This window comes from Scyliorhinus torazame, chromosome 16 (genome assembly GCF_047496885.1).
Source record: "Scyliorhinus torazame isolate Kashiwa2021f chromosome 16, sScyTor2.1, whole genome shotgun sequence".
Lineage (NCBI taxonomy): Eukaryota > Metazoa > Chordata > Chondrichthyes > Carcharhiniformes > Scyliorhinidae > Scyliorhinus > Scyliorhinus torazame.
Window position 1 is genome coordinate 57,877,993 of NC_092722.1, and position 25,841 is coordinate 57,903,833.

The following is a 25,841-nucleotide window of genomic DNA, read 5'->3' on the forward strand; positions in this document are numbered from 1 at the left end:
GCCAGTGTGTGACATTTGTTTCAAGCTTGTTTGCCGTTTGAATAGTTATAGGTGCTGTATTGTACAATCCATGAACAGCACTTAACTTTATCATGATTCATAGCTGGCCACACAAGGTAGCTCTGTGTTTGAGCCCACAAAGGAAATTCAATGTTGATTATGCTTACTGGTAAACAACACAGCCCAACACATGAAGCTATGTTTGGAATTAAGTTGTCAGGGATGCTAGCATGAGTGGCACATCAGATAGGTTCCCACAAAGTCCTGTGTTTTTATATGCTCCAGCAGCCATAGTGAGCTGCTCCTCAGTGTGTAGTCTGCATCTACAAGCCATTGGGATGGGGAAGGGATAGGGGGGAAAAAAGAGGGTAACATTATCAATTTATGAGTGTTAAACATAATATCTTGTAATGTTGAATTCTACATTTTCTTCTCAACAATAAGCCTGGATTGAGGGAAGCATACAATAATAATTTGAAATTATTTTGGGGTGGGGTGCGGGAGAAACCGATTTCTGGACCATTGTTATCACCAATGCTGCTAAAGATAGTTTTCACTTAATATTGATAGGATAGCAATTCTGTGTTAAACAATAAGAGATGTGTTGTTTCAGTCTGGAGCCCTTGGTGATTGCCAGCTTAACAGACCAAATCCCCAATCTCAGACTTGACAGTCTTTTTCTCACGCAAGCACAGCAGATGAAATAGAATAAATATCTGTCAGTTTGTTTTTATAAGCCAAGACCAAGTAGCTCGAGGCGATTAGCACAAGATGGCAAACCCACATCCTGCTATATCGTTATCATTTTCATAAACCACAGACTATAAGAAATGAAGCAAACTCACTGCAAAAGATGTACACAATTCATTCATGTAATTTATTCAAAATAAACCACGCTGGTTTGTTGTGCCACAGTAGATTTCAGGCCACCGTCAGTGGCATATGCAGCTTTTCAATGTTGATATCTAGAGCAAGGATCATCTGTTACAGGTCCCTACATTGTTTCACTATATACATTCGCAATAGTATTTGAGGACAAGAGTGGCCAGTGTCACTGAACTGAACTCAAGAGAATGTCCAGCACAAACATTAGACAATGTTACAAGAGAGATGCAGTACAAATATAAACACTAACGACACACCTATAAAAATATTGGTTAGGTCACAGGCTACGGAGTCCAATTTTGGGGACCTCACTTTGGGAAAAATATTACAGCCATGGAGAAGATGCCGAAGAGATTTATTATGATACTGGGAACGAGGGGCCAAAGTTGAAAGAATAAACTAGAGAAATGGCTCATACTGGAAGCACCTTGAGAAACAATGAAGCAGGTGCAATTGGGTTTAAATCACCGGAACTATATCGTTTCTGCACAGTAAAGCTTAAGGCCTGGTTTCCCAAAGAGCAGGACGCAACAGAGAAAAGAAACTCCCAAGACTGGTGATTACTTAGTCATTATAGTTACTTTGATATTAGGGGGAAAAAAATCTGCTTCAACCTGTTCTGAAACTAGAAAATATCTTAAGATTCAAATTAAAACTCAGGCAAATTAAAACTGCAGTCGAGAAATCATGCCAGGATTGGTCATTAAATGAAACTTCCCCAGTAGAAAACATCTCAACTTAACAGACTTGAAACAAGAGCTCCAATAATTCTCTGGATGAGAGAGCTCCAGTGCCACACGTTGCTGAATCACTTCAACCCCCCCCCCCCAGAAGCAATTTGGTAATATAGAAAAAAACTTTTACTACTTCTGATCTGTATGCAAATTAACTTGGGTGAGACTATTCAAATGGGACAAGTCAAGATGCAAATAGAAACAAAAACATTTAATTTGTTTTAAACTCATGGATCATAGAATGGCTACAGCACATGTGGTGGCCATTCCTGTTGATGAAGCCAGATGGTGAAGTGCAAAACAGGACACAAACCCTTTCCTTATTAGTAAGTTTATTCACATGATGCAGTATTACAGACCTTCTGTTTCCAAACTACTAACCAAATATTCCAGCTGACTCTATTTGTTCTCAGTCATTAATCAAACAATGACCATCACCCGTGTATCTTTAACAACATAATCAACCTCATGCCAGCTCTTTGTAAGAGCAACGCAGTCAGCCCCATCCCCCCGGCTTTTCCCCATAGCTCGGCAAATTTTCTCTATAATTGAATCTGCCACCACCGCACACATAGGCAGTGCATTCCAGACCCTAACCATTCACTGCATTGAAAGGTTTTTCCTCATATCACTCATGATTAATTCACCTTAAAATTTGTGTCCTCTGGTTCTCTTTTCCCACAACAGAAACAGCTTCTCACTATTTACCCTGACCAGGCCTCTCACAATTTTAACAACTCCCCTCTCAACCTTCTCTCTTGAAAGAGATCAGCCCCAACATAGTCAATCTATCCATATAAATGAAATCCCTCATCCCGGGAACCATTCTCAATGTTTTCTGCACTCTCTCCAGTGCCTTCACATCCTTTCTGAAGAGTGGTGTCCAAAATTGGACACAATACTCCAGCGGAGGACTAATCAGTGACTTATAAAAGGGTTACCATAATTTTGTATTTGGTGATACCCTTACATTACACGGGTGTTCCACTCAATGTATTTTTTTTTAAATGACAGATATTTGAGAACTTTTAACACTTGGCTAAGTAGTCTACCAGTGGCATTGGGAAATTAAAACACTGAACACTATACCTTTAAATATGCTGTGAACTTCAACTGAACATGTAAAGTTTTGATTCCATCAACTAGATATTGGATTGGATTTGTTTATTGTCACGTGTACCGAGGTACAGTAAAAAGTATTTTTCTACGAGCAGCTCAACAGATCATTAAGTACATGAGAAGAGAAGGGAATAAAAGAAAATACATAAAAGGGCAACACAACATATACAATGTAACTACAAAAGCACTGGCATCGGATGAAGCATACAGGGTGTAGTGTGTAATGAAATCAGTCCATAAGAGGGTCATTTAGGAGTCTGGTGACAGTGGGGAAGAAGCTGTTTTTGAGTCTGTTTGTGCGTGTTCTCAGACTTCTGTATCTCCTGCCCGATGGAAGAAGTTGGAAGAGCGAGTAAGCGGGTGGGAGTGATCTTTGATTATACTGCCCGCTTTCCCCAGGCAGCGGGAGGTGTAGATGGAGTCAATGGATGGGAGGCAGGTTCGTATGATGGACTGGGCGGTGTTCACGACTCTCTGAAGTTTCTTGCGGTCCTGGGCCGAGCAGTTGCCATACCAGGCTGTGATGCAGCCTGATAGGATGCTTTCTATGGTGCATCTGTAAAAGTTGGTGAGAGTCAATGTGGACATGCAGAGTATAGGCGCTGTTGTGCTTTCTTGGTGGTATTACATATTCCTATTACATATTTTCTCTTCCAATTTATATATATATATATATATATATTTAGAGAGAGAGAGAGAGAGAGAGTATAGAATTGCCCAACCGAAAATAAAGTAGCTTTCACACAAAGAAACATCCCAAGCTGGGATGGAGACCACAAATAAGCAATGCAGTCTTTGCACGAGCTAGAAAGGTGACCAAAAATCTTGATTGATTGATCATCGATTGAGTTCCAGACAACAGCATTATCTGCGGTCCAATGCTGTCAGAGGGGAAAGTCCTGGATTTTAACCCAGCAGTGAAACAACAGTGATATATTTCCAGGTTGGATGGAGAGATGACATGGTCAGGGGGTAGAGAAAGGGGCCATCTGGGATGGGCTAGGTATAGGGGTGGAATTAAGGGGGCGGGAGTTAAGTAGGGAAGATGACGGACGTTAGAGGGGATTGGAGGCGCATGCCTCCGGTAAGGTTGGTAACGTGGGTACGTCCGGGGACTGATGGGCGGTTAAAAGGTCACCTCAGGTGCTTGAAAGCAGGGGTGGTCTTTCTGCAAGAGGCGCACCTCCGTGTGAAGGACAAGGTTAAGTTAAGGAAGGGGTGGGTCGGGCAGGTTTGTCACTTGGGGATTGATTTGAAATCCAGGGGAGTGGCGATTTTAATGAGCACAAAAAAGGGATTTGAGAGTGCGAAGGAGTGAGGGATCCGGGTGGGAGATATGTGAGTGGGGTATTGGAAGGGGCACCAGTAGTGTTAATAAATGTCTATGTCCCCGAATTGGGGGATGTGGGTTTTATGAGGGGGTTGCTGGCAGCGATCCCGGATTTGGCCGCGCACCAGTTGATCATGGGAGAAGATTATAACGGTGTCCTGGAGCCGAGGGTGGATTGGTTGAGCCCAGGTCGATAGGTAGGGTACGAATGGCGAGGGAGCTTGGGGGGGGGGTGGGGGGGGGGGGGGGGGGGGGGGGGGGGTGGGGTTGTTATGGAGAGGATGGGAATGGTGGACGCATGACATTTTCAGAACCCAGGGGCAAGGGAGTATTCCTTCTTTTCACACGTCCATATTCGACGATTAACTACTTTGTAGTGAGTCGGGAGATTTTGGTTTGGGTGGAAGGGCCATAGTATGCGGGCGTAGTTATCTCAGACCATGCACCATGCTGGCTGGAGATTCGGTTTAGATCGGGACAAGAGCATAGGCTGGCGTGGAGGTTGACTCGGGGTTGTTGGCGGATGGAGGTTTTTGTGATACGGTGCGGTCGGCGATTGAGGACCATGTGGGGTTGAATCAGAATGGGCGGCCATTTTTTGGGAAGCACTGAAGGCAGTGGTCCGGGGAGAAATTATTTTGTTTACGGCTCGTGCGGATAAGGAAAGGAGGGTGGAACATGACCGTCTAGTGAGCGAAATAAGAGAGGTGGACAGGGAATATTAAAGGGTGCCCGCCGTGGAGGGATTGGCGAGGAGGAAAAAGTTGCAGAGGCAGTTTGACAGGCTGACAACGGGGAGAGGGCAGTAGGGCAAACTGCGTAGGGCAAGAGTGCAATACGAATATGGGGAGAAAGCGAGCCGCATGCTGGCGCATAAACTGCGGAGGCAGGCTGCGTCCAGGGAAAATATTGAAGCTGTGGGACTGGGGCTGGGGATGTGGTGTCGGAGCCAGGGAAGATAAAGAGGTATTTAGAGAATACTACCAGGGACTTTATGAGGCAGATCTGGGGGGAGAGGAGGGGGAGATGGAGCAGTTTCTGGATGAGCTGGAATTTACCCAGGTGGAGGAAGCAAAGAGGCAGGCGTTGGAGGAGCCCCTGGGGCTGAGGAAGGTGCTGGAGAGTATCAGAGGTATGAAGTCGAGGAAGGCTCCTGGGCTGGATGGGTACCCGGAGGAATTTTATAAGCAATTTGCGGCAGACCTGGCACCACGTCTGTTCAGAGCGTTTAATTAATCACTGGAGAAGGGGGAGTTGCCGGAGACGCAGACAGTAATCACACTAATCCCAGAAAAAGGGAAGGATCCGGTGGAATGTGGGTCATATAGACCCATATCACTATTGAACACGAATGTGAAAGTATTGGGCTAAGTTGTTGGCGGGGAGGATGGAGGACTGTGGTCCCGGGGGTGGTTGCAGAAGATCAAACAGGCTTCTTGAAGGACAGGCAGCTCGCGAGTAATATAAGACGGCTGTTGAACGTGGTGATGAATCCGTCAGGGGCTCTGGTACCAGATGTGGTGGTGCCCATGGACACTGAGAAGGCATTTGATCGGGTGGAATTGCGGGGTACTTGTTCGAAGTTTTGGGTAGGTTTGGGCCGAGATTTGTGGCTTGGGTGCGGTTGCTGTATGTGGAGGCAAGAGTGAGGACGAATGATATGAGCTCACAAAGTTTTGACTTCCACAGGGGGTACGAGGCAGGGGGTGCCCAGTGGCACCATTGCTGTTTGTGCTGGCCATCGAGCCGTTGACGATGGCTCTCAGGGGGTCGGCGGAGTGGCAGGGATTATATGGGGACAGAGGGAGCATCGAGTCGCTCTACGCCGATCACCTCTTGCGTATATTTCGGATCCGTTGGAGAGTATGGGAAGGATTATGGGCCTGCTGGGGAGGTTTGGAGGGTTCTCGAGGTACAAACTGAATGTAGGGAAAAGCGAGGTATTCCGGTGTATGAGCTGGGACAGTGGGCTAATTTAGGGGGGGATGCCATTTACGGTGGCAAGGGATAGGTTTAGGTATTTGGGGATTCAGGGTAGCGAGGGAATGGGACGGAGCTCCACAAGTGGAACTTAACAAAGCTGGTGGAGGAGGCTAGGGAGGATCTTCAGAGGTGGGATACACTGCACGTAACGCTGGTGGGGAGGGTCCAAGTGGTGAAAATGAATATTCTGCCGAGGGTTCTTGTTTTACCTTTCGGGCTCTCCCGACCTTTATACCAAAGGCCTTTTTTTGGAAAGTGCATATCATCATCTCGGACTTTGTATGGGCGGGGAAGGTGTCGAAGATGGGAGGACCCTGGTGCAGAGCAGAAAGGAGGCTTGGCGTTGCCGAAGTTGCTTCATTATTATTGGGCGGCGAATGTGGACAAGATGCGGCAGTGGTGGGCAGGAGATGGTGTAGAGTGGGTTAGGATGGAGGAGTAATCTTGTATGGGGGTCTAGTTTGAGGGCGATGGTCATGGCAGTGTTGCCAATGGCTCCGTAGGTATTCAAGGAGCCTGGTGGTGCAGTCCACGGGTGAAGATACGGAATCAGCTGAGGAGGCATTTTAGGATGGAAGGAATGTCGGTGCTAACGCCGCTGTGCAAGAATCATGGGTTTGAGCCGGGGGGGGGGGGGGGGGGGGGGGGGGGGGGGGGGGGGGGGGGTAAGATAGTGTATACAGGAGGTGGAGGGAAGTGGGGCTGGTCACGGTGAGGGATTTTTATTTGGAGGACGTGTACGCCAGTCTGGAGGAGCTGCAGGAGGGTAGAGCTTCCGAGGGGGAGTGAGTTCAGGTATCTGCAGGTGAGGGACTTTGCGCAAAAGGTCTGAAGGGGGTTCCCTAGGTTGCCGGGATACACCCTGCTGGAGCGACTGCTGCTTCCGGATGTGGAAGGGGAGGGAAAAAATTGGGTATATATATATATATATATATACACACACAAGTGGCTGGGGAGCAGGGAGGTGAGCGGGTGGTGAAGATCAAGGAGAAATGGGAAGCGGAGTTGGGAGGGGATATCAATTGGGGAGTATGGAGTGAGGCACTGCGAAAGATAAACGAGACCTCCTTTTGTGCAAGGATGAGCCTGAAACAGTTTAAGGTAATTAACAGGGTGCATATGTCTTGGGCGAGAATGAGTGGGTTCTTTTAGGGGGTAGCAGATGAGTGTGAGAGGTGTGGGCGGGGGCCAGCGAATCACACGCACATATTTTGGGGTTGCGAAAAATTGGGAAGATTCTGGGTGGGAGTGTTCACAGTCTTAGCCAGGGTAGTAGAGGAGGAGGTGGACCCGGACCCTTTGGTGGCGATATTTGGGGTTTCAGAGAAGCCGGAGCTCATGGAGAGGAGGACAGCCGATGTGGTGGCCTTCACCTCTCTGATTGCACGGCAGTGAATTTTGCTGGAGTGGCTGTCGGCATCGCCACCGGGGGTAGCGGCATGGTTGGGTGACCTGTATGACTTCCTGCGGTTAGAGTTGATAAAGTATGAGTTAAGGCGCTCAACACCGGGGAGTTTGAGAAAAGGTGGGGGATATTTTTTTTTTTTTTAATATATTTTATTCGATTTTTTTGGCCAAACATAACAATACGTAGTGTTTCTTTTACACAACAATAAAGCAATATAAATAGCCGTGGCCAGTTTTAAACAAATAAATAAATAATATATAAACAAAAACAAAAGAAAAACAAAACTAAATGGCAACTGCCTTGTCCAAAATAAATACTCTCCAAAATTACAGTCCAACAGTCCAATATACAATTACATATACCAAATACCTATACATGTACAATAACATCCCTGAGAGTCCATCCGATTCCGCCCCCCCCACCCTCTCCTCCCCCCCCCCCCTCCCCCCTGGGTTGCTGCTGTTATCTACTTCTTTTCCGTTCCCTCTATCTTTCTGTGAGGTAGTCGACGAATGGTTGCCACTGCCTGGTGAACCCCTGAGCCGAACCCCTTAACACGAACTTAATCCGTTCTAACTTTATGAACCCTGCCATATCGTTTATCCAGGTCTCCACCCCCGGGGGCTTAGCTTCCTTTCCACATTAACAATATCCTGCGCCGGGCTACAAGGGATGCAAAGGCCAACACGTCAGCCTCTCTCGCCTCCTGCACTCCCGGCTCTTCTGCAACCCCAAATATAGCCAACCCCCAGCTTGGTTCGACCCGGACCCCCACCACCTTCGAAAGCACCTTTGCCACCCCCACCCAGAACCCCTGTAGTACCGGGCATGACCAGAACATGTGGTTGTGATTCGCTGGGCCTCTCGAGCATCTCGCACACCTATCCTCTACCCCCAAAAATTTACTAAGCCGTGCTCCAGTCATATGCGCCCTGTGTAGCACCTTAAATTGTAACAGGCTTAGCCTGGCACACGAGGTCGATGAGTTTACCCTACGTAGGGCATCCACCCACAGCCCCTCCTTAATCTCCTCCCCCAGTTCTTCTTCCCATTTCCCTTTCAGCTCATCCACCATGATCTCCCCCTCGTCCCTCATCTCCCTGTATATGTCCGCTACCTTACCGTCCCCCACCCATGTCTCTGAGATCACTCTATCCTGCACTTCCTGCGTCGGAGCTGCGGGAATTCCCTCACCTGTTGCCTCACAAAAGCCCTCAATTGCATATACCAAAATGCATTCCCTTGGGGCAACCCATATTTCTCCGTCAGCGCTCCCAAACTCGCAAACGTCCCATCTACAAATAGATCTGTTAATTGTACTACCCCAGCTCTTTGCCATGCTCCAAATCCCCCATCCATTCTCCCCGGAACAAACCTATGATTGTTTCTTATCGGGGACCGCACCAAAGCTCCCGTCCCTCCCCTATGCCGTCTCCACTGCCCCCAAATTCTCAATGTAGCCACCACCACCGGGCTTGTGGTGTATTTCTTTGGTGAGAACGGCAACGGCGCCGTCACCATTGCTTGCAGGCTAGTCCCCTTGCAGGACGCCCTCTCCATTCTCTTCCACGCCGCTCCCTCCCCTTCTCCCATCCACTTACACACCATTGAAACATTGGCGGCCCAGTAGTACTCACTTAGGCTCGGTAGTGTCAGCCCCCCCCTGTCCCTACTACGCTGCAAGAATCCCCGCCTCACTCTCGGGGTCTTCCCAGCCCACACAAAACTCATAATGCTCTTCTCAATTCTTTTGAAAAAAGCCTTCGTGGTCACCACCGGGAGGCACTGGAACACAAAATGGAATCTCGGGAGGACCACCATTTTAACCGCCTGCACCCTACCTGCCAATGACAAGGACACCATGTCCCATCTCTTGAAATCCTCCTCCATCTGTTCCACCAACCGTGTTAAATTAAGCCTATGTAATGTACCCCAATTCTTGGCTATCTGGATCCCCAGGTACCGGAAGTCCCTTGTTACCTTCCTCAACGGTAAATCCTCTATCTCTCTGCTCTGCTCCCCTGGGTGCACCACAAATAACTCACTTTTCCCCATGTTCAGTTTATACCCTGAAAAATCCCCAAACTCCCCAAGTATCCGCATTATCTCTGGCATCCCCTCCGCCGGGTCCGCCACATATAGCAACAAATCGTCCGCATATAGAGATACCCGGTGTTCTTCTCCCCCCCTAAGTACTCCCCTCCACTTCCTGGAACCCCTCAGTGCCATGGCCAGGGGTTCAATCGCCAGTGCAAACAATAACGGGGACAGAGGACATCCCTGCCTCGTCCCTCTATGGAGCCGAAAATAGTCAGACCGCCGTCCATTCGTGACCACGCTCGCCATCGGGGCCCTATACAGCAACTGTACCCACCTGATATACCCGTCCCCAAAGTCAAATCTCCTCAACACCTCCCACAAATAATCCTACTCCACTCTATCAAATGCTTTCTCAGCATCCATCGCCACCACTATCTCCGCTTCCCCCTCTGGTGAGGGCATCATCATTACTCCTAGCAGCCTCCGTATATTTGTATTTAGCTGTCTCCCCTTCACAAACCCAGTTTGGTCCTCATGGACCACCCCCGGGACACAATCCTCTATCCTCATTGCCATTACCTTGGCCAGGATCTTAGCATCCACATTCAGGAGGGAAATGGGGCTGTATGACCCGCATTGCAGCGGGTCTTTGTCCTTCTTTAGGAGGAGCGATATTGTTGCCCCTGACATAGTCGGGGGCAGCTGCCCCCTTTCCCTCACCTCATTAAAAGGTTCTCATCAGTAGCGGGGCCAGCAAGTCCAAATATTTCTTATAGAATTCAACTGGGAATCCATCTGGTCCCGGGGCCTTCCCCGCGCCTGCATGCTTCCAATCCCTTTCACTACTTCCTCCCTCTCAATCTGTGCTCCCAGCCCCACTCTCTCCTGTTCCTCCACCTTAGGAAATTCCAGCTGATCCAGAAAGCACAACATTCTCTCCTTCCCGTCCGGGGGCTGCGCTTCATATAATCTTTCATAAAATGCCTTAAACACTCCATTCACTCTCTCCGCTCCCCGCTCCCCGCTCCATCTCCCCCTCCTCATCTCTCACCCCCCCTATCTCCCTCGCTGCTCCCCTTTTCCTCAGTTGGTGGGCCAACAACCTACTCGCCTTCTCTCCATATTCGTACTGTACACCCTGTGCCTTCCTCCATTGTGCCTCTGCCTTACCCGTAGTCAACAAGTCAAACTCTATATGTAGTCTTTGCCTTTCCCTGTATAGTCCCTCCTCCGGTGCCTCCGCGTATTGTCTGTCCACCCTCAGCAGCTCTTTCAACAACCGCTTCCTTTCCCTACCCTCCTGCTTTCCTTTATGTGCCCTAATAGATATCAGCTCCCCTCTAACCACTGCCTTCAGTGCCTCCCAGACCACTCCCACCTGTACCTCCCCATTATCATTAATTTCCAAGTACCTTTCAATACACCCCCTCACCCTTAAACACACCCCCTCATCTGCCAATAATCCCATGTCCATTCTCCAGGGTGGAAGCTGTTGTTTTTCTTCCCCTATCTCCAGGTCCACCCAGTGTGGAGCATGATCCGAGATGGCTATAGCCGTGTACTCCGTCCCCGTCACCTTTGGGATCAGTGCCCTTCCCAAAACAAAAAAATTTATTCGTGAAAATACTTTATGTACATAGGAGAAAAACGAAAACTCCTTACTCCTAGGTCTACTAAATCTCCAGGGATCTACTCCTCCCATCTGCACCATAAAATCCTTAAGCATCCTAGCTGCAGCCGGCCTCCTTCCGGTCCTGGGCCTCGATCTGTCCAGCCCTGGGTCCAGCACCGTATTAAAGTCTCCACCCATTACCAACTTTCCCGCCTCTAGGTCCGGGATGCGTCCTAACATACGCCTCATAAAATTGGCATCATCCCAGTTCGGGACATACACGTTCACCAATACCACCGCCTCCCCGTACCAGTTTGCCACTTACCATCACGTATCTGCCCCCACTATCTGCCACTATAGTCTTTGCCTCAAACATTACCCGCTTCCCCACTAGTATGGCCACCCCCTTGTTTTTTGCATCCAGCCCCGAATGAAACACCTGCCCCACCCATCCTTTGCGAAGTCTAACCTGGTCTGTCAGCTTCAGATGAGTCTCCTGAAGCATAACCACATCTGCCTTAAGTTTCTTTAGGTGTGCGAGTACCCTTAATCGGCCCGTTCAGCCCTCTCACATTCCACGTGATCAACCGGGTTGGGGGGCTCTTTACCTACCCCCCCCCCTTGACGACTAGCCATTTCCTTTTTCAATCCAGCTCCTCACCCGGTTCCCACGTAGCTGTATCCCCCCCCAGGCGGCCCCCCCCCCCCTCCCATACCAGCTCCCCCTTCTCCCCAGCAGCAGCAACCCAGTTAACCCCCCCCCCTCCCCGCTAGATCCCAAGCTAGCGTAATTGCACCCCCCATGTTGCTCCCAGAAGTCAGCAAACTCTGGCCGACCTCGGCTTCCCCCCGTGACCTCGGCTCACACTGTGCGAGGCCCCCTCCTTCCTGCTTCCCTGTTCCCGCCATGATTACCATAGCGCGGGAACAAAGCCCGCGCTTCCCCTTTTGGCCCCGCCCCCAATGGCCGGCGCCCACAGCTCCTCATCCTCCCTCACCCCCTCCCCCACGACATGGGGGAAGAGAGAGAAGTTACAGGGTCGCAGGTTTAACAATCTGGGAAGTCTTCTCTTCCCCCTTTTCCCCCCTTCATCCCACAAATTCACCCCCCCCCCCCCCCCTTTGTCCCAAACGTTCTTGTTCTTCTGGCCCGCTCACTCCAGCTTCTCGACAATAAATGTCCACGCTTCGTCTGCCGTTTCGAAATAGTGGTGTTTCCCTAGATGTGTGACCCACAGTCTCGCCGGCTGCAACATTCCGAATTTGACCTTTTTATGCAACACCGCCTTGGCCCGATTAAAGCTTGCCCTCCTTCTCGCCACCTCCGCACTCCAATCTTGATACACGCGGATCACCGCATTCTCCCACCTACTGTTCCGAGTTTTCTTGGCCCATCTGAGGACCATCTCTCTGTCCTTGTATCGGAGAAATCTCACAACTATTGCTCGAGGAGTTTCTCCAGCCCTCGGTCTTCGCGCCATAACTCGATAGGCTCCCTCCACCTCCAGCGGACCCGTCGGGGCCTCCGATCCCATTAACGAATGCAGCATCGTGCTCACATATACCCCGACGTCCGCCCCCTCTGCACCTTCGGGAAGACCAAGAATCCTTAAGTTCTTCCTCCTCGCATTGTTTTCCAGCACCTCCAGCCTTTCCACACATCTTTTGTGTTGTGCCTCGTGGATCTCCGTTTTCACCACCAGGCCCTGTATGTCATCCTCATTCTCAGCAGCCTTTGCCTTCACGACCCGAAGCTCCTGTTCCTGGGTCTTTTGCTCCTCCTTTAGCCCCTCAATCGCTTGTAATATCGGGGCCAACAGCTCCTTCTTCATCTCCTTTTTGAGTTCATCTACGCAACGCCGCAGGAACTCTTGTTGGTCAGGGCCCCATATTAAACTGCCTTCTTCCGACGCCATCTTGCTTTGTGCCTGCCTTCCTGGCCGTTGCTCTTGAGGATCCACCGCAATCCGGCTACTTTCCTCTCTTTTTTCCATCCGTGTCCGGGGGGGGATTCCCTTCTGGATTACCACAGTGTTATTTGCCGTTAAAATTGCCTATGGGGCTCCTATTAAGAGCCCAAAAGTCCGTTCCACCGGGAGCTGCCGAAACGTGCGACTTAGCTGGTCATCGCCGCACCCGGAAGTCGTGGGGGGGGGGGATATTTGTGACCGTGTTTGAGGAGTTGTTCGTCGCAGGGTGGTGGGGGGAAGGGGAGTGTAAAAGGGGGAAAATCTGTACAGACTGTATAGTTGATTGTTGGGGAGTATGTTTCCCGGGGTGTTTATTTGCTGTAACCTGCTTTACACGTTTGTAATAAGATACGTTTAAAAACAAATATTTCCAGGTTGGAGTGCAACCTGGAGGGGTGGCTTTCTCATGCATCTGCTGACATTGTTCTGCTCGGTGGAGGTCATCGCAGGTTAGGAAGGTGCTATTGAATAAGTGCTCTGGTAACATCATGCTTTGTGATCCGAGTGATAAATTTGAAATTTGGTGCAAGCGAGATCTCACTGATGAGCATTTCTCAAACTTAAATTTTAACAGTTGGAATCTGACTTGGATCTTAAACTGCAAGTTAGTTCCGATACGGAGTTAACAAACTGTCTGGCAGTTGCAATTAACTGTCAATCAATTGATACTGGATAATATTACGAAGCAATTGTACCTTTGGTGCGAGTCATAAGCTCTCTAGACAATCAGGTAGTGTTTGCTATGCAGCAGAGTAATCCGGCAGCAGAGCAATCCGTGAACAGAGTGCTATGCCTGGAATTTGGTGCATGGGGGAAGGAGGTGTGGCTTCCTATTCTTTTGTTTTTATCTCCTGTTGATTGTTTTCCTGTTGTCTCCAAGCTAGGAAACTGCTATTACTTCAACTAAATTTAGAGGGCAGTTAAGAGATAACCATATTGCAGTGGGTCTGGGGGTCATATGGAGGCCAAACCAGGTAAGGATGGCAGGCTTACTTTCAGATTAATTTTCATTACAATTGATGATGGGCATGGTCACCATTACCAAGATGAGCTTTCTAATCCAGATTTTATAAATTGAATTTAAATTCAATGTAAATCCACCAGTTACCACAGTTGGATCTAAACCATTGTTCCCCAGGGCATTAGCCTGGGCCTCTGGATTACTAGCCTCATGACATTAGCTGTATGCCCCACCATATCCCAAAATTATAATGGAGTGCTCTGTAAACTGGATGCCAAATTATATAGTTGCTACAGGTCAGAATTTTTTTTTCTTTTCCCAAATCACTCTTCTACTTTCTTCTGAAGGTGTTGACTCAGCTTACACAAGTGGCTACTATTTCCTCCGGGTGCTCTGGTTTCCTCCCATAAGTCCCGAAAGGCATGCTGTGAGGTGAATTGGACATTCTGAATTCTCCCTCAGTGTATTGGGGTGTGGCAACCAGGGGATTTTCACAGTAACTTTGTTGCAGTGTTTTGTTTTAAATTTAGAGTACCCAATTATATTTTTTTCTCCAATTAGGGGGCAATTTAGCATGGCCAATCCACCTACCCTGCACATCTTTTTTTGGGTTGTTGGGGCGAAACCCACGCAAACAAGGGGAGAATCTGCAAACTCCATGGACAGTGACCCAGAGCCAGGATCGAACCTGGGACCTCAGCGCCGTGAGGCTGCAGTGCTACCCACTGTGCCAAAGTGTTGCCCCTACTTGCGACACTAATAAAGATTATTATTATGTGTGTGCGTCTGACAAAAAATACAAGCAGGCTATTCAATCACAGAGCTGAGCCCAAACTAAAGACAGAGCCATGAGCAGCACGTTTCAAAAAAGAATGCGGGATAGCACCTGTCAAAGACAGTTCATACGAAAAGTACACAATATATCAAAGATGATATGCATTATGTCTCACTGCTTTTGTAGCCTGATGGGTATCTGTGAAGACACCAGCAAAACCTGAAGTTCAAAAAGCTAAATCTTCATCAGCATAAACTGCTGTGATCTGCAGCAAAGAACAGGATGTGCAGCCAGGGATTGAGCACAGGTGCTGATTGAGCAGTCGCCTCATGCGAGACATAGCTGCTGCTGTGGCTCGGCGGATTGTGTTTTAACACAGACATCGGTGCCCTGCTCCGGAGAGAAATACGGTCCCCTGTGAGAGACACCACTCTGCGAGCATTTGTGACTAATAAACAGTGATTGATTAGTGTTGTCCTGTGAGTATGTGACTGGAAGCATGATCAGTGCCAGTAAGATGTGTATAAGGAGAGACAAAGAACTGCAGGTGCGACAACCTGCAGGAACAACCATCGTAAGCAGCAGCGCCCTGGGCCTGGGACTCAGAGACATCGGGATCCACCAAGAGGGAAAGTGATCACTTTCCTCGTAATGAATGGTACTTAGGTCCAAGCTGTGAGTTTTGATACTTTGTATAGTAGAGCTTTTGATAGCCTTTATAGTGGAGTTTTGATACTTTTGTGGTAACCTGGTATGGTACAATAAAAGGAGATGGTTGTTTTGACCGGAACGTTAGTTATGGGCAGCACAGTTGCTCACAGTTCCAGGATCCCAGGTTTGATTCCCGGCTTGGGTCACTGTCTGTGCGGAGTCTGCACGTTATCCCAGTGTCTGCATGGGTTTCCTCCAGGTGCTCCGGTTTCCTCCCACAGTCCAAAGATGTGCAGGTTAGGTGGATTGACCATGCTAAATTGCCCTTAATTGTCCCAAAAAAAGATAGGTGGGGTTACTGGGTTATAGGGTGGAGGTGTGGGCTTAATTAGGGTGCCCTTTCCAAGGGTCAGTGCAAACTCGATGGACCGAATGGCCTCCTTCTACACTGTTGATTCTATGACCCAAGTTTGCGGTGCAACACCTTATAACGATAAATGTTAGATTCATTAAAGAGGATTGCAAGGTAATGAGAGAAAAAATTTAAAACTTGATGGCCTCGTTACCACCTGTAGAATCCAGAGTAATGAAACTTTGCAACATTCACAAAGAAGCCTGAATCAATACATCACAAGATAGGTCATGAATTTGGTAAAGTAATCAATGAAACTAAGTGATACACATGGCAAGGCAGGTGATGTGCCATGACTGCAACGTATGGAAGTTTGAGAAGTCCACTCAGTGCCCAGCAACCATGTCAGCAGTAAGTGCCTGCAGCTTCAGCAACTTCCAATCTGAGTTGTTGAGCTGGAGCCCGAGCTACAACATGCAGAGCATCATGGAGGAGAGTTACCTAGGTGACTTTTGTCAGGACTTGTGCCAATGATAAATAGAACTTGGTCAATGGTCAGGGAGAGGCAGGTGTGATTGGGAGTGTGGCAGATGGAGAGAACCAGCTTGCACTGATGGAGGAGCCTCAGTCCTCGACTTTGACCATCAGGTACAAGTTAATTGTTATTTGTATTTTGTACAGGTGAAATGAGCGCTGCAGTGTGGATGAGCAAACTGACCATGGCACTATGGTACTATGGTACTAATAATCTTTCTTAGTGACACAAGTAGGCTTGCATTAACACTGCAATGAAGTTACTGTGAAAAGCCCCTAGTCGCCACATTCCGGCACCTGTTCGGGTACACAGAGAGAATTTAGAATGTCCAATTCACATAACAGCACATCTTTTGGAACTTGTGGGAGGAAACTGGAGCATCCGGACGAGGCCCACACAGACAGTGACCCAAGCCGGGAATCGAACTTGGGGCGCTGGCGCTGTGAAGCAACAGTGCTAACCCCTGTGCTACCTAACATGCACTTATCATTCTCCACTCATCTGCCCATCAGTGACATCACATTTACAGCTGATGTCATTTCATTTTCACTCCCTCCTGATGCCTTTTAGTCTCACCCCTGCTTGCACTGCTCCACTGGTCGTATTCCAAAGATGTCATTCAAGTGGACCATCAAGAGATAAATACTGTTTTCTGCAACAGTGACCAAGTCTCCCAAAGGTTGTGTTACCTACCCACTGCCAGGGTGAAGGACAGCTCCTCGAGGTTGATGGGGAACTTGGAGTTGGAAGGAAGGGTCCAGTTGTCATCGTCCATATGAGAGCCGACAATAGAGGTGGAACTAGTTCCGTGGAGAGAATTTGGGCTAGAGTCCAAATTAAAATGCAGAACCTCAAAGGCAATAATCTCGGATTAGTAAACTGAGCCATGGGCCAATTGGCATTGGGTCAAGCTGATTAGAGATTTAGACAGTAGCTCAAAGAGCGATTTGAGAAAAAAGGTTTTGATTCATAGGACACTGGTATATACTCATGAACTATGGAATGATTCTGTTAGGATGGGTTCCACCTAAACTGGGCTGAGATCAGTGTCCTGATAAATTACATAACTAGGACTGTGGCTAGGGCTTCAAACTAAAACAGGGGTGGGAGAAATAAAGGGATCAGGTGAAGAGAAATTTAGAAATCCAAAAAGCAGTGAGCAACAACCATATAGTAATTTGGGTAACAACTTTCATCACATATCAACGAATAAGATCCATGCAAAGAATACTATGCAAACAAAACTAAAGGCTCATTATCTGAATCTACAACGTATTTGCAATAATCTATCTCCTGCTAATGCAAAATGGCCATCTGCACATGCACAAAGGTCTGCGCAGACATCAGTCATTGGTGAAGCAGCTAAAGATGCTTGGGCCTAGGACACTCCCTTAAGAAACTCCTGCAGTGGTGTCCTGGGACTGAGATGATTGACCACCAACAACCATCTTCCTTCGTACTTGTTACGACTCTCACTTCACTACTTCAGTTCAGCTCTTCTGTCAATGTTCGAACCAAGGCTGTAATGAGGTCAGGTGCTGAGTGGCCCTGCCGGACCTAAACTGAGCACCAGCGAGCAGGATGATGACTTGCTTCCACTTCGGGGAGTTGGGTTCTGCAGTGGCTGAAAAGTCCAATCCTGGATCTGTAGACTCTGCCACAGTTTGCAGTTAGTGGTTATTGTTATAACCTGCCTGCTTACCTCTGGCTGGAGACTAATGGCAATCCCACCATCCTTTGGGAGTATGAGCTTCCCCCAAATGAGGGGGTGGGCAGAGAAATCATTAGCAGATTCCCTGCATAAATAAAGCTGGCCAGTTTGGAACCAGCTAGAGAGGAGGGAGGAGCAAGGGAGTTGCTGCTGTTATATATATATATATATATATATATATACATATATATGTGTTATTGTAAATAAATGTTACTTCTTTCTATCCTTCAACTTGTGCTGGATTCTTCGTGGCCCTCACAAAACTGGCGTCGAGGGTTAAAGTAGATAGTTGTCTATGCTGCTGAAGCCACCTCCCTGGATTTTTGTTGGATACAGGTTGGAAGTTGTTTTTCTGTTACACCATGCCTCTGTACGGACGTTTGCATGTTTTTGATGCTGCGCTGGAAAGTTGGAACCAGTACGCACAACGGATGCATTACTATTTCCGGGCAAACAAGATCACCGAAAACGAGCGCCAGGTTGTCATTTTGCTCACCGCCAGCAGCCCGCATATGTTTGGGGTGATTAGGAGCCTTACATACCCAGCTGCGCCGGACACCAAGGCGTTTGATGAACTTGTGAACTTAGTGGGGCAACATTTTAACCCAACCCCGTCCACCATAGTCCAGCGTTACCAGTTTAATACCGCTGAGAGGACTCCAGGAGAATCTCTTGCAGAGTTTCTTTCCAGGCTACGGAGGATTGTGGACTACTGTGACTATAGTGAGACCTTGTCAGAAATGTTACGCGACCGTTTGGTATGCGGTATTAACAATGGGCCACCCAGAGAAAGTTGTTAGCTGAGCCAACATTGATTTTTCAACAGGCCATTCAAATAGCATTGTCCCGAGAGAGCGCAGAACGGGGAGTGCAGGAGCAACAGGGAATGGAGGTGCACGCCTTGAGGCGCAACCCCTTCCATCCAAAAGCGTCTCGCCGTACCCTTGCGGAACCTTGGGCGAGGCGACGCCCGGATCGACGCCAGTGGCCGTTCCACCCCGAAGGGAGCCTTCTCCAGAACCAATGGACGAGGAGCCATGTCCGTGTCGGACTTCTGGGCGCCGACCCCGTTGCGGTCGCCGGTTCTGGGGCGCCAGAGGTGCCGTCGTTCCAACAGAAGTTGGGACCAGCCCAGGGTCCGTACCCTCCGTTTGGATGAACCTGCGGCGACTACGCCCGAGGACGTGGAGATGGAGGACGACTGCCTGCAGCTGCATTTTGTGGCAGCTCCCCGTGGACCCCATTACGGTGACAGTACGGGTCAATGGTCACCCGCTTGAGATGGAGTTAGACACTGGCGCAGCGGTCTCCGCGATCGCCCAGAACCGCTGCAGTGAATGTGCGGGAGGCGAAAGCTATTGGCCGCTCAGAAGTAAGTCTTAATTCAACGCTCGCTACGAGATAGGCGCTCCTAGCTACCAATCCGTACCAACTTCGAATCCCGCAGACTCAGAACCCGAACGAAAGGCCATTTGTTCCCCATACCTGGTGGGCCAGTCCGAAGTTAAGTATAGGCCTGTTAGTTGTAGAAGTAGCTTAGACATAGAATTTGTGCATGAGTAGCGATTACTATGTATAATCAATGCACTTTGATTTGAATCTTACTAATCGGTGTATTGGGTTATTGATCATTGTTCGGACTTGAACCTCGTGGCGGTATCATAAAGATACCTGCCGACTCGAGAGCAAATGTAATAAAACAGAGCAATTGAACCGAGAGAAAATCAGCAACATTATTTGGCGACATCTGACGGGACCCGATCTAGAAGTGGTGAACCCAGAATTTGAATTAGAGATCCAATTGGGAACAGAAAACCACAAGTGTTCAAGCAGTTCTGATCAATACTCATAATTCGGAAGTGTGTGTATGCATGTGTAACTAACAGGGCGTAAGGTAAAACTGATAGATTATTTGTTGCGACAAAACTGTCGGGAGTTTGTATATCGGAAAGTAGCGAAAGCCGTACCCTTAATACCCGTCCCAAATTTGAAGAGCAGCATTCGGATAGGAAAGATGGCAATGCAGGCAATGCAACGTCTCATGAACCCAGAGGAATTTGTGGTCGCAGCGACCAGCAGCAGTAGACTGGGACAATGTTCCATTTGGGAGGAAGAGATCAGGAAATATCTCAAAGGGAAAGGATGGCCCCTTTGGAATGAATTCTGTGACAACGAGGAATCAGGCCCCGGGAGTATAGGACATACTTGGTGGGAGAACCTGAGCGAGATCCTCAAAAAGAGCTTAGGGAAAGCTCGCAAGCCGATGGCAATCGTGTCCTGCTTGGCACAATTGCGAGGCACAGAGGCGGGTGTTAGGACGCTCCGGAAAGAAGTAGGGGGCATACATCGAATGAGTACGGTCGATGTAAGCGAGGTAGAAAAGGAGAATTTAGAATTGAGAAGGAAGTTGGCAGCAAAAGATGGAGAGGTGGAGGATGCCAAAAGGGCACACCAGTCTTGTCTGGCGCACTTAAGCAGCTTCCAGTCTCAATATGAAAAGGCCTATCAGAACACGCAACGTGCAGTCCTGGTACGTGAAGAAACAGAAAAGCAGGTAGAAGCATTGCAGAGACAGTGCAGCGATTTAAAGGCAGCATTAAGAGCACTCCATGCTGCCACCACAGAACAAAGACAAAGCACGCTAGATCACGCAAAGTGCCAGAAGCAGTTGCAGAGCTGCAATCACTGCTTTCAGTTCAGTAAGGATTCCAGGAAACCATTGGAGCAAAATTAGATCAGGACGACGCCCCTGATTGAGAGGAATTAAATGAAACAGCACAGAGATATATTCAGGGAACATGTGCGCAGGGAAAGCCACAAAATAGGAAAGCGCCCTAACCCTCCACATAGCAGATAGTTCAGGCTCCAATGAACCCAGTCACCACCCACCGCACAGCCACATCGGACAATGCGGAATTTCTATACTCCACCCCCCTAACAGTGACCCAGTTACCGAACGCGTGCGATAAGATCACACCATTCCTCCCCACCTCAGACCCCCACCATTTCTTTGCCACAGTAAAGCATCAGTCTTGTAAAGCTCACAGTTTTAAGTTTAGACCACCAAGCACCCCGTAGTTTTAGTTGACCTGCCACACACAGAACACATTCTCGGAATCGATTTCATGAATTCCCACAATCTTTCATTTGATCCAGTCAACCAGTGTGTCTGGAAGATGGCAAAATCCGCAAGAGCCCCCGCAATGCTCAACATAGGTGAATACGCGAACAACATTCGCGCAGTAGCCGAATTTTGGTTCAACCCGACCACGCTTAGTACGGACAAGCAGGTTAGGGCAGTTCTGCAAAAGAACAGGGCAGCATTCGCGACCCACAAGCACGACTGTGGACGGATGACTGGCTCCGTACAAATAACAGGACCTGACCCTAGACCCCCCCAAAACAATATGGATTTCCCCAAGAGGCAGAGGGAGAAATCTCAAAGGTAGTAGAAAGCTAGTTAGAGCAGGGCGTACTTAGATCAGTAGCCTCCACTAATAATGCCCCGATTTGGCCAGTGAGAAAGCCCGATGGATCATGGCAACTGACCATCGGTTACCGGGAACTCAACAAAATCACTCCCGCAGCAGCCCCACAGTAGCAACAAGTCCCGAGACCATGCTCAAGCAGGGACTCAATTCCCGATTCTTTACGGTTTTGGATGTCAGTAATGGATTCTGGTCCATTCCATTGGCAAAGGCGTGCCAGTACAAATTTGCCTTCACCTTTAAAAATCAACAGTACATGTGGACATGCCTGCCACAAGGATTCCACAACTCCCCCTCCATTATCCACGACAGCTGACAAATGGTTTAGCCAAATTCTCTCGTCCCGAATGTCTGGTCCAGTACGTAGATGACCTACTATTGCAGACAGACACCAAGGAAGAGCACATTGAGCTTCTGTCTGAACTCCTGGAACTCTTACACTCAATCGGTTGTAAAGTCAACCCCAAAAAGGCCCAGATTTTGGAAGATAAGGTGATATATTTGGGAACAATTATCACACATGATAAACACGAGATCGGGCATAAAAGGATTGACTGGATTGCTAAATTGCCCCTTCCCCAGAACGTTTCAGCCCTCCACTCGTTTTTAGGACTGGTTGGCTACTGCCGAAACCACATTGACGGTTTCGCCAGCAAGGCAGCACCCCTCTCAGACCTCCTAAAGAAAGGAGCCCCCTGGGAATGGCTTCCGCAGCATATGGATGCTGTGAACTCTTTAAAACAGGCACTCATAGCAGCCCCCGCACTACAAGTTCCAGACCCTCTATCCCCTTACGCTATAGAGGTAGCAACCACAGACCGCACCCTTTCGGCTGTGCTCCTCCAGGAATGGCACGACCAGTTAAGGCCCGTCGCTTACTCTTCCATAAGTTTAGATGCTGTGGAGCAGGGATTTTCAGCCTGTGAGAGGCACCTGCTCGCAGTATTTTGGGCAGTTCAGTATTTTTCATATATTACCGGACTGAACCCCATCACAATTCTCACCGAACACACCCCCACCCAACTATTACTGGACGGACGCCTCAAGGACGGTACAGTAAGCCAGATTAGAGCAGCTAGATGGACCCTTCTCTTGCGGGGACGGGACATCACTGTTAAACGGACAAAGACGCACACCTTTTTAGCCGACAACTTACAGAACCCCCCATGAATGTGAAATTATCTCTCCACACCAAAACACAGGCCCCTTTACTGCTAAAACACCCCCCAGAAAGATAGGTAGTTCAACCCAGAGTCCCCAGCACACAGACACGTGCGAGCCCCTAAAGATATATGTGGATGGATCTTCCACAGTATTGGATGGGAAGCGCATAACAGGTTGCGGTATTTATGTCGAGGACGCGCAGGGACGTGCCCTAGAGGAAATATCATTAAAACTTCCAGGTCACTTAGGCGCGCAGGCAGCAGAGCTTGCGGCCATCGCATATATACTGGAACACCCAGATTCCTTCCCCAGCCCAGCAGACATACACTTGGACAGCCTCTATGTCTGCAACAGCCTTACGGAATTCCTGCCCCTGTGGAAAGCAAGAGGATTTGTTTCCGCAGACGGAAAACCCCTCCACTCAGCCCCATTGCTCCGTCACATCTTAGAGAGAGCACAGAACAGGACTTTTGGGATAGTCAAAGTTCATAGTCACCATCGTTCCTCCCCACCTGGAAATGTAAAAGCCGACGCACTGGCTAAAGCAGGTTTCAGGCACGGATACTTTTGGACACCCCCCGAAAGCGCACCAGTGAATGCAGTTCAGGTCTCGCAGACAAAGATCGAGGATCTAGTGGAGGCCCAGAAGCAGGACAGCAATCTCAGGGAGATTGTAAAAGGAAACTATCCAGCACCCAATGAGAGATTTAGAAATGCACTGACCACACATGACGGCGTGGTGTTAAAAGACACCCTTTATATGGTTCCTGAACAGGACAGGAATCAACTGATTTGTTTATTCCATGGCGGTCATGGATATCAGAGAATCGATCCCACTACAGCCCACCTCAAGCAGATTTGTTGGTGGCCAAATTTAAAGGACGATGTAAACCACTACATCGAGAATTGCCTTATCTGTGCCCAGAATAATCCGGACAGATATGCCAAAAAGGCTCAACTCAGCCACACCCGACCCGTTAATGGCCCCTGGACTAACCTCCAGATCGATTTTATAGGACCATTGCCCCCTTGCAGGAATGGTTATAAATATGTACTCGTGGTGATAGACAAGTTTACAAAATGGGTGGAAGCATTCCCAGCCAGAAAAAACACTGCAAAAATCACAGCCAAGATTTTGACCCACCACATCTTTACAAGATGGGGACTCCCCCCGCAGCATTGAATCCTACCAAGGTTCCCATTTTACGGGACTTGTCATGCAGAACGTCTTCACGATATTTGGCATCACCCAAAAATTCCACATAGCATACCACCCACAGTCGAGTGGTATCATGGAGCGCATGAATCGGACCCTAAAATCCACCCTCAGAAAAATGGTCCAGCAAAACAACACCACTTGGGACTCAGTCCTCCCTTTTGTGCTGATGTTTTTGCGTAATACAATTTCAACTTCCACAGGTTACACCCCACACACCCTCGTGACCGGACGCCCCATGAAAGGTACAGAATTTTTATTAGGTTTAGACTTGACCAGCCCCGAAGTGACGGCCCTCACACACGAGAGAGCAGTAGAACAATTAATGAATAATGTTACAACGGCTCAGCTAGCAGCCGCAGTGAAATTGGGCACAAGAAAGAAACAGAGCAAGGCTTGTTTCGACAAGACAGTGCATGCGACTGAGTACAGTGTAGGACAGCAAGTCATGCTCTCCGTATACAACCCCAGCACATTCCTGTCACCAAAGTACTCGGGTCCGTACTCCATTGCGGACAAAGTAAGCCCTTCTGGATACAAGATAAAGTATCCCAACGGAAAGGCTGCGTGGTTCCATATCAACCAGCTGAAGGCATATGGAACACAGTCTAACCACGCACACCACGTCATGCTCGACGCAGCATACCACACCCCGCCCACAGCCAACGTAACCCTACCATCCCCCAACACGTCCAGCCCAGCCACGGACTCGACCTCGACTCCGCCCCCAAAATATACACTGCGCCCCGGAACGCTCACCGACTGCAGCAGCAGAGACAGCGACTGTGACTTGGACGATAGCCACAGCACGCCTCCCTACGATCCCCATCCAACAGGACCCACACCCAGCGAATCAGACTACGATCCCTTCATGATCACTTTCCTAAACAAATCCCACCACCGACCACCGAACTACCATGACGACCCCGATTCCGTCCCCACACAACTAGACACCAACTATTGGCACAGAGACAACTTATATAGACGCGTCCGAAACTACGAGAGCGACCCCAAGTCACACCATGCAGCCCTATCAACCTTAATACATTCAAGAGTTTGGCATCCGGGAGAAGATGACGACCTTGGGTCTGACTCCCAAAACGAGAACCCCTTTGCGACCCTGTTCGCAACCGATAACTGAGGTGTCCAGATGATGTTTTAAAGGAACCGCTTGGGAGAAACGGTGTCCTTTCTGATGGAACCTGCCGCATGTTTTATGTTGTTTGTAAGTTTGTTACATGTTGTTTGTCAGACCGCAAAAAGATTTTCACGCCCCCACGCCTCTTCGGCCGAAACCGCTCAGGACTTGCCCACAGAGACTCGCTATTGGCCAGACGCTAGTTCAGAGGAACTAGTTTGTCTGCAGAGACTTGTTAAGATCCAGGACGCCAGTTCAGCGGAACTCGTCTGTCGACGGAAACCCAGACGCCCGTTCATAACTGCTCTTCTGGTTCAAGGAAGGAACCAATACGGCAGCCCCCCCACGATGACTACATTTCTTGCCCGTTCTTGTCGGTTGCTCAGGCAGTGGAGAAACAGCTTGGGACCCGCTATGCCTGGGAACCCCCCTCTCGTCAACTACGCTCGGGTAGGAGAGACACGGCATTGGTAGCCGTCCTACCCGGGGACTCCATCCAACTCTTACCCGTCGCGGCCCATACGCACCTCATTTTGGAAATTTTAGTTCAAAAAAGTTTTGTTTTGTTTCAGGTGACCCTTAGGTTGCCAACCACATGCTATTTACATCCTGAAACATTTGGATGGTAAATCGCACAGTCTGCGAGACAGCTCGCACTGGTTCATTATTTGAAAGTGTGTCTTGTCCTAAAATTCGTTTTTTGGAGAGAGAAAAAGAGGGAGTCACACATAGTGACCAATTATAAAGGGAGTAATTGGCACTAAAGGAC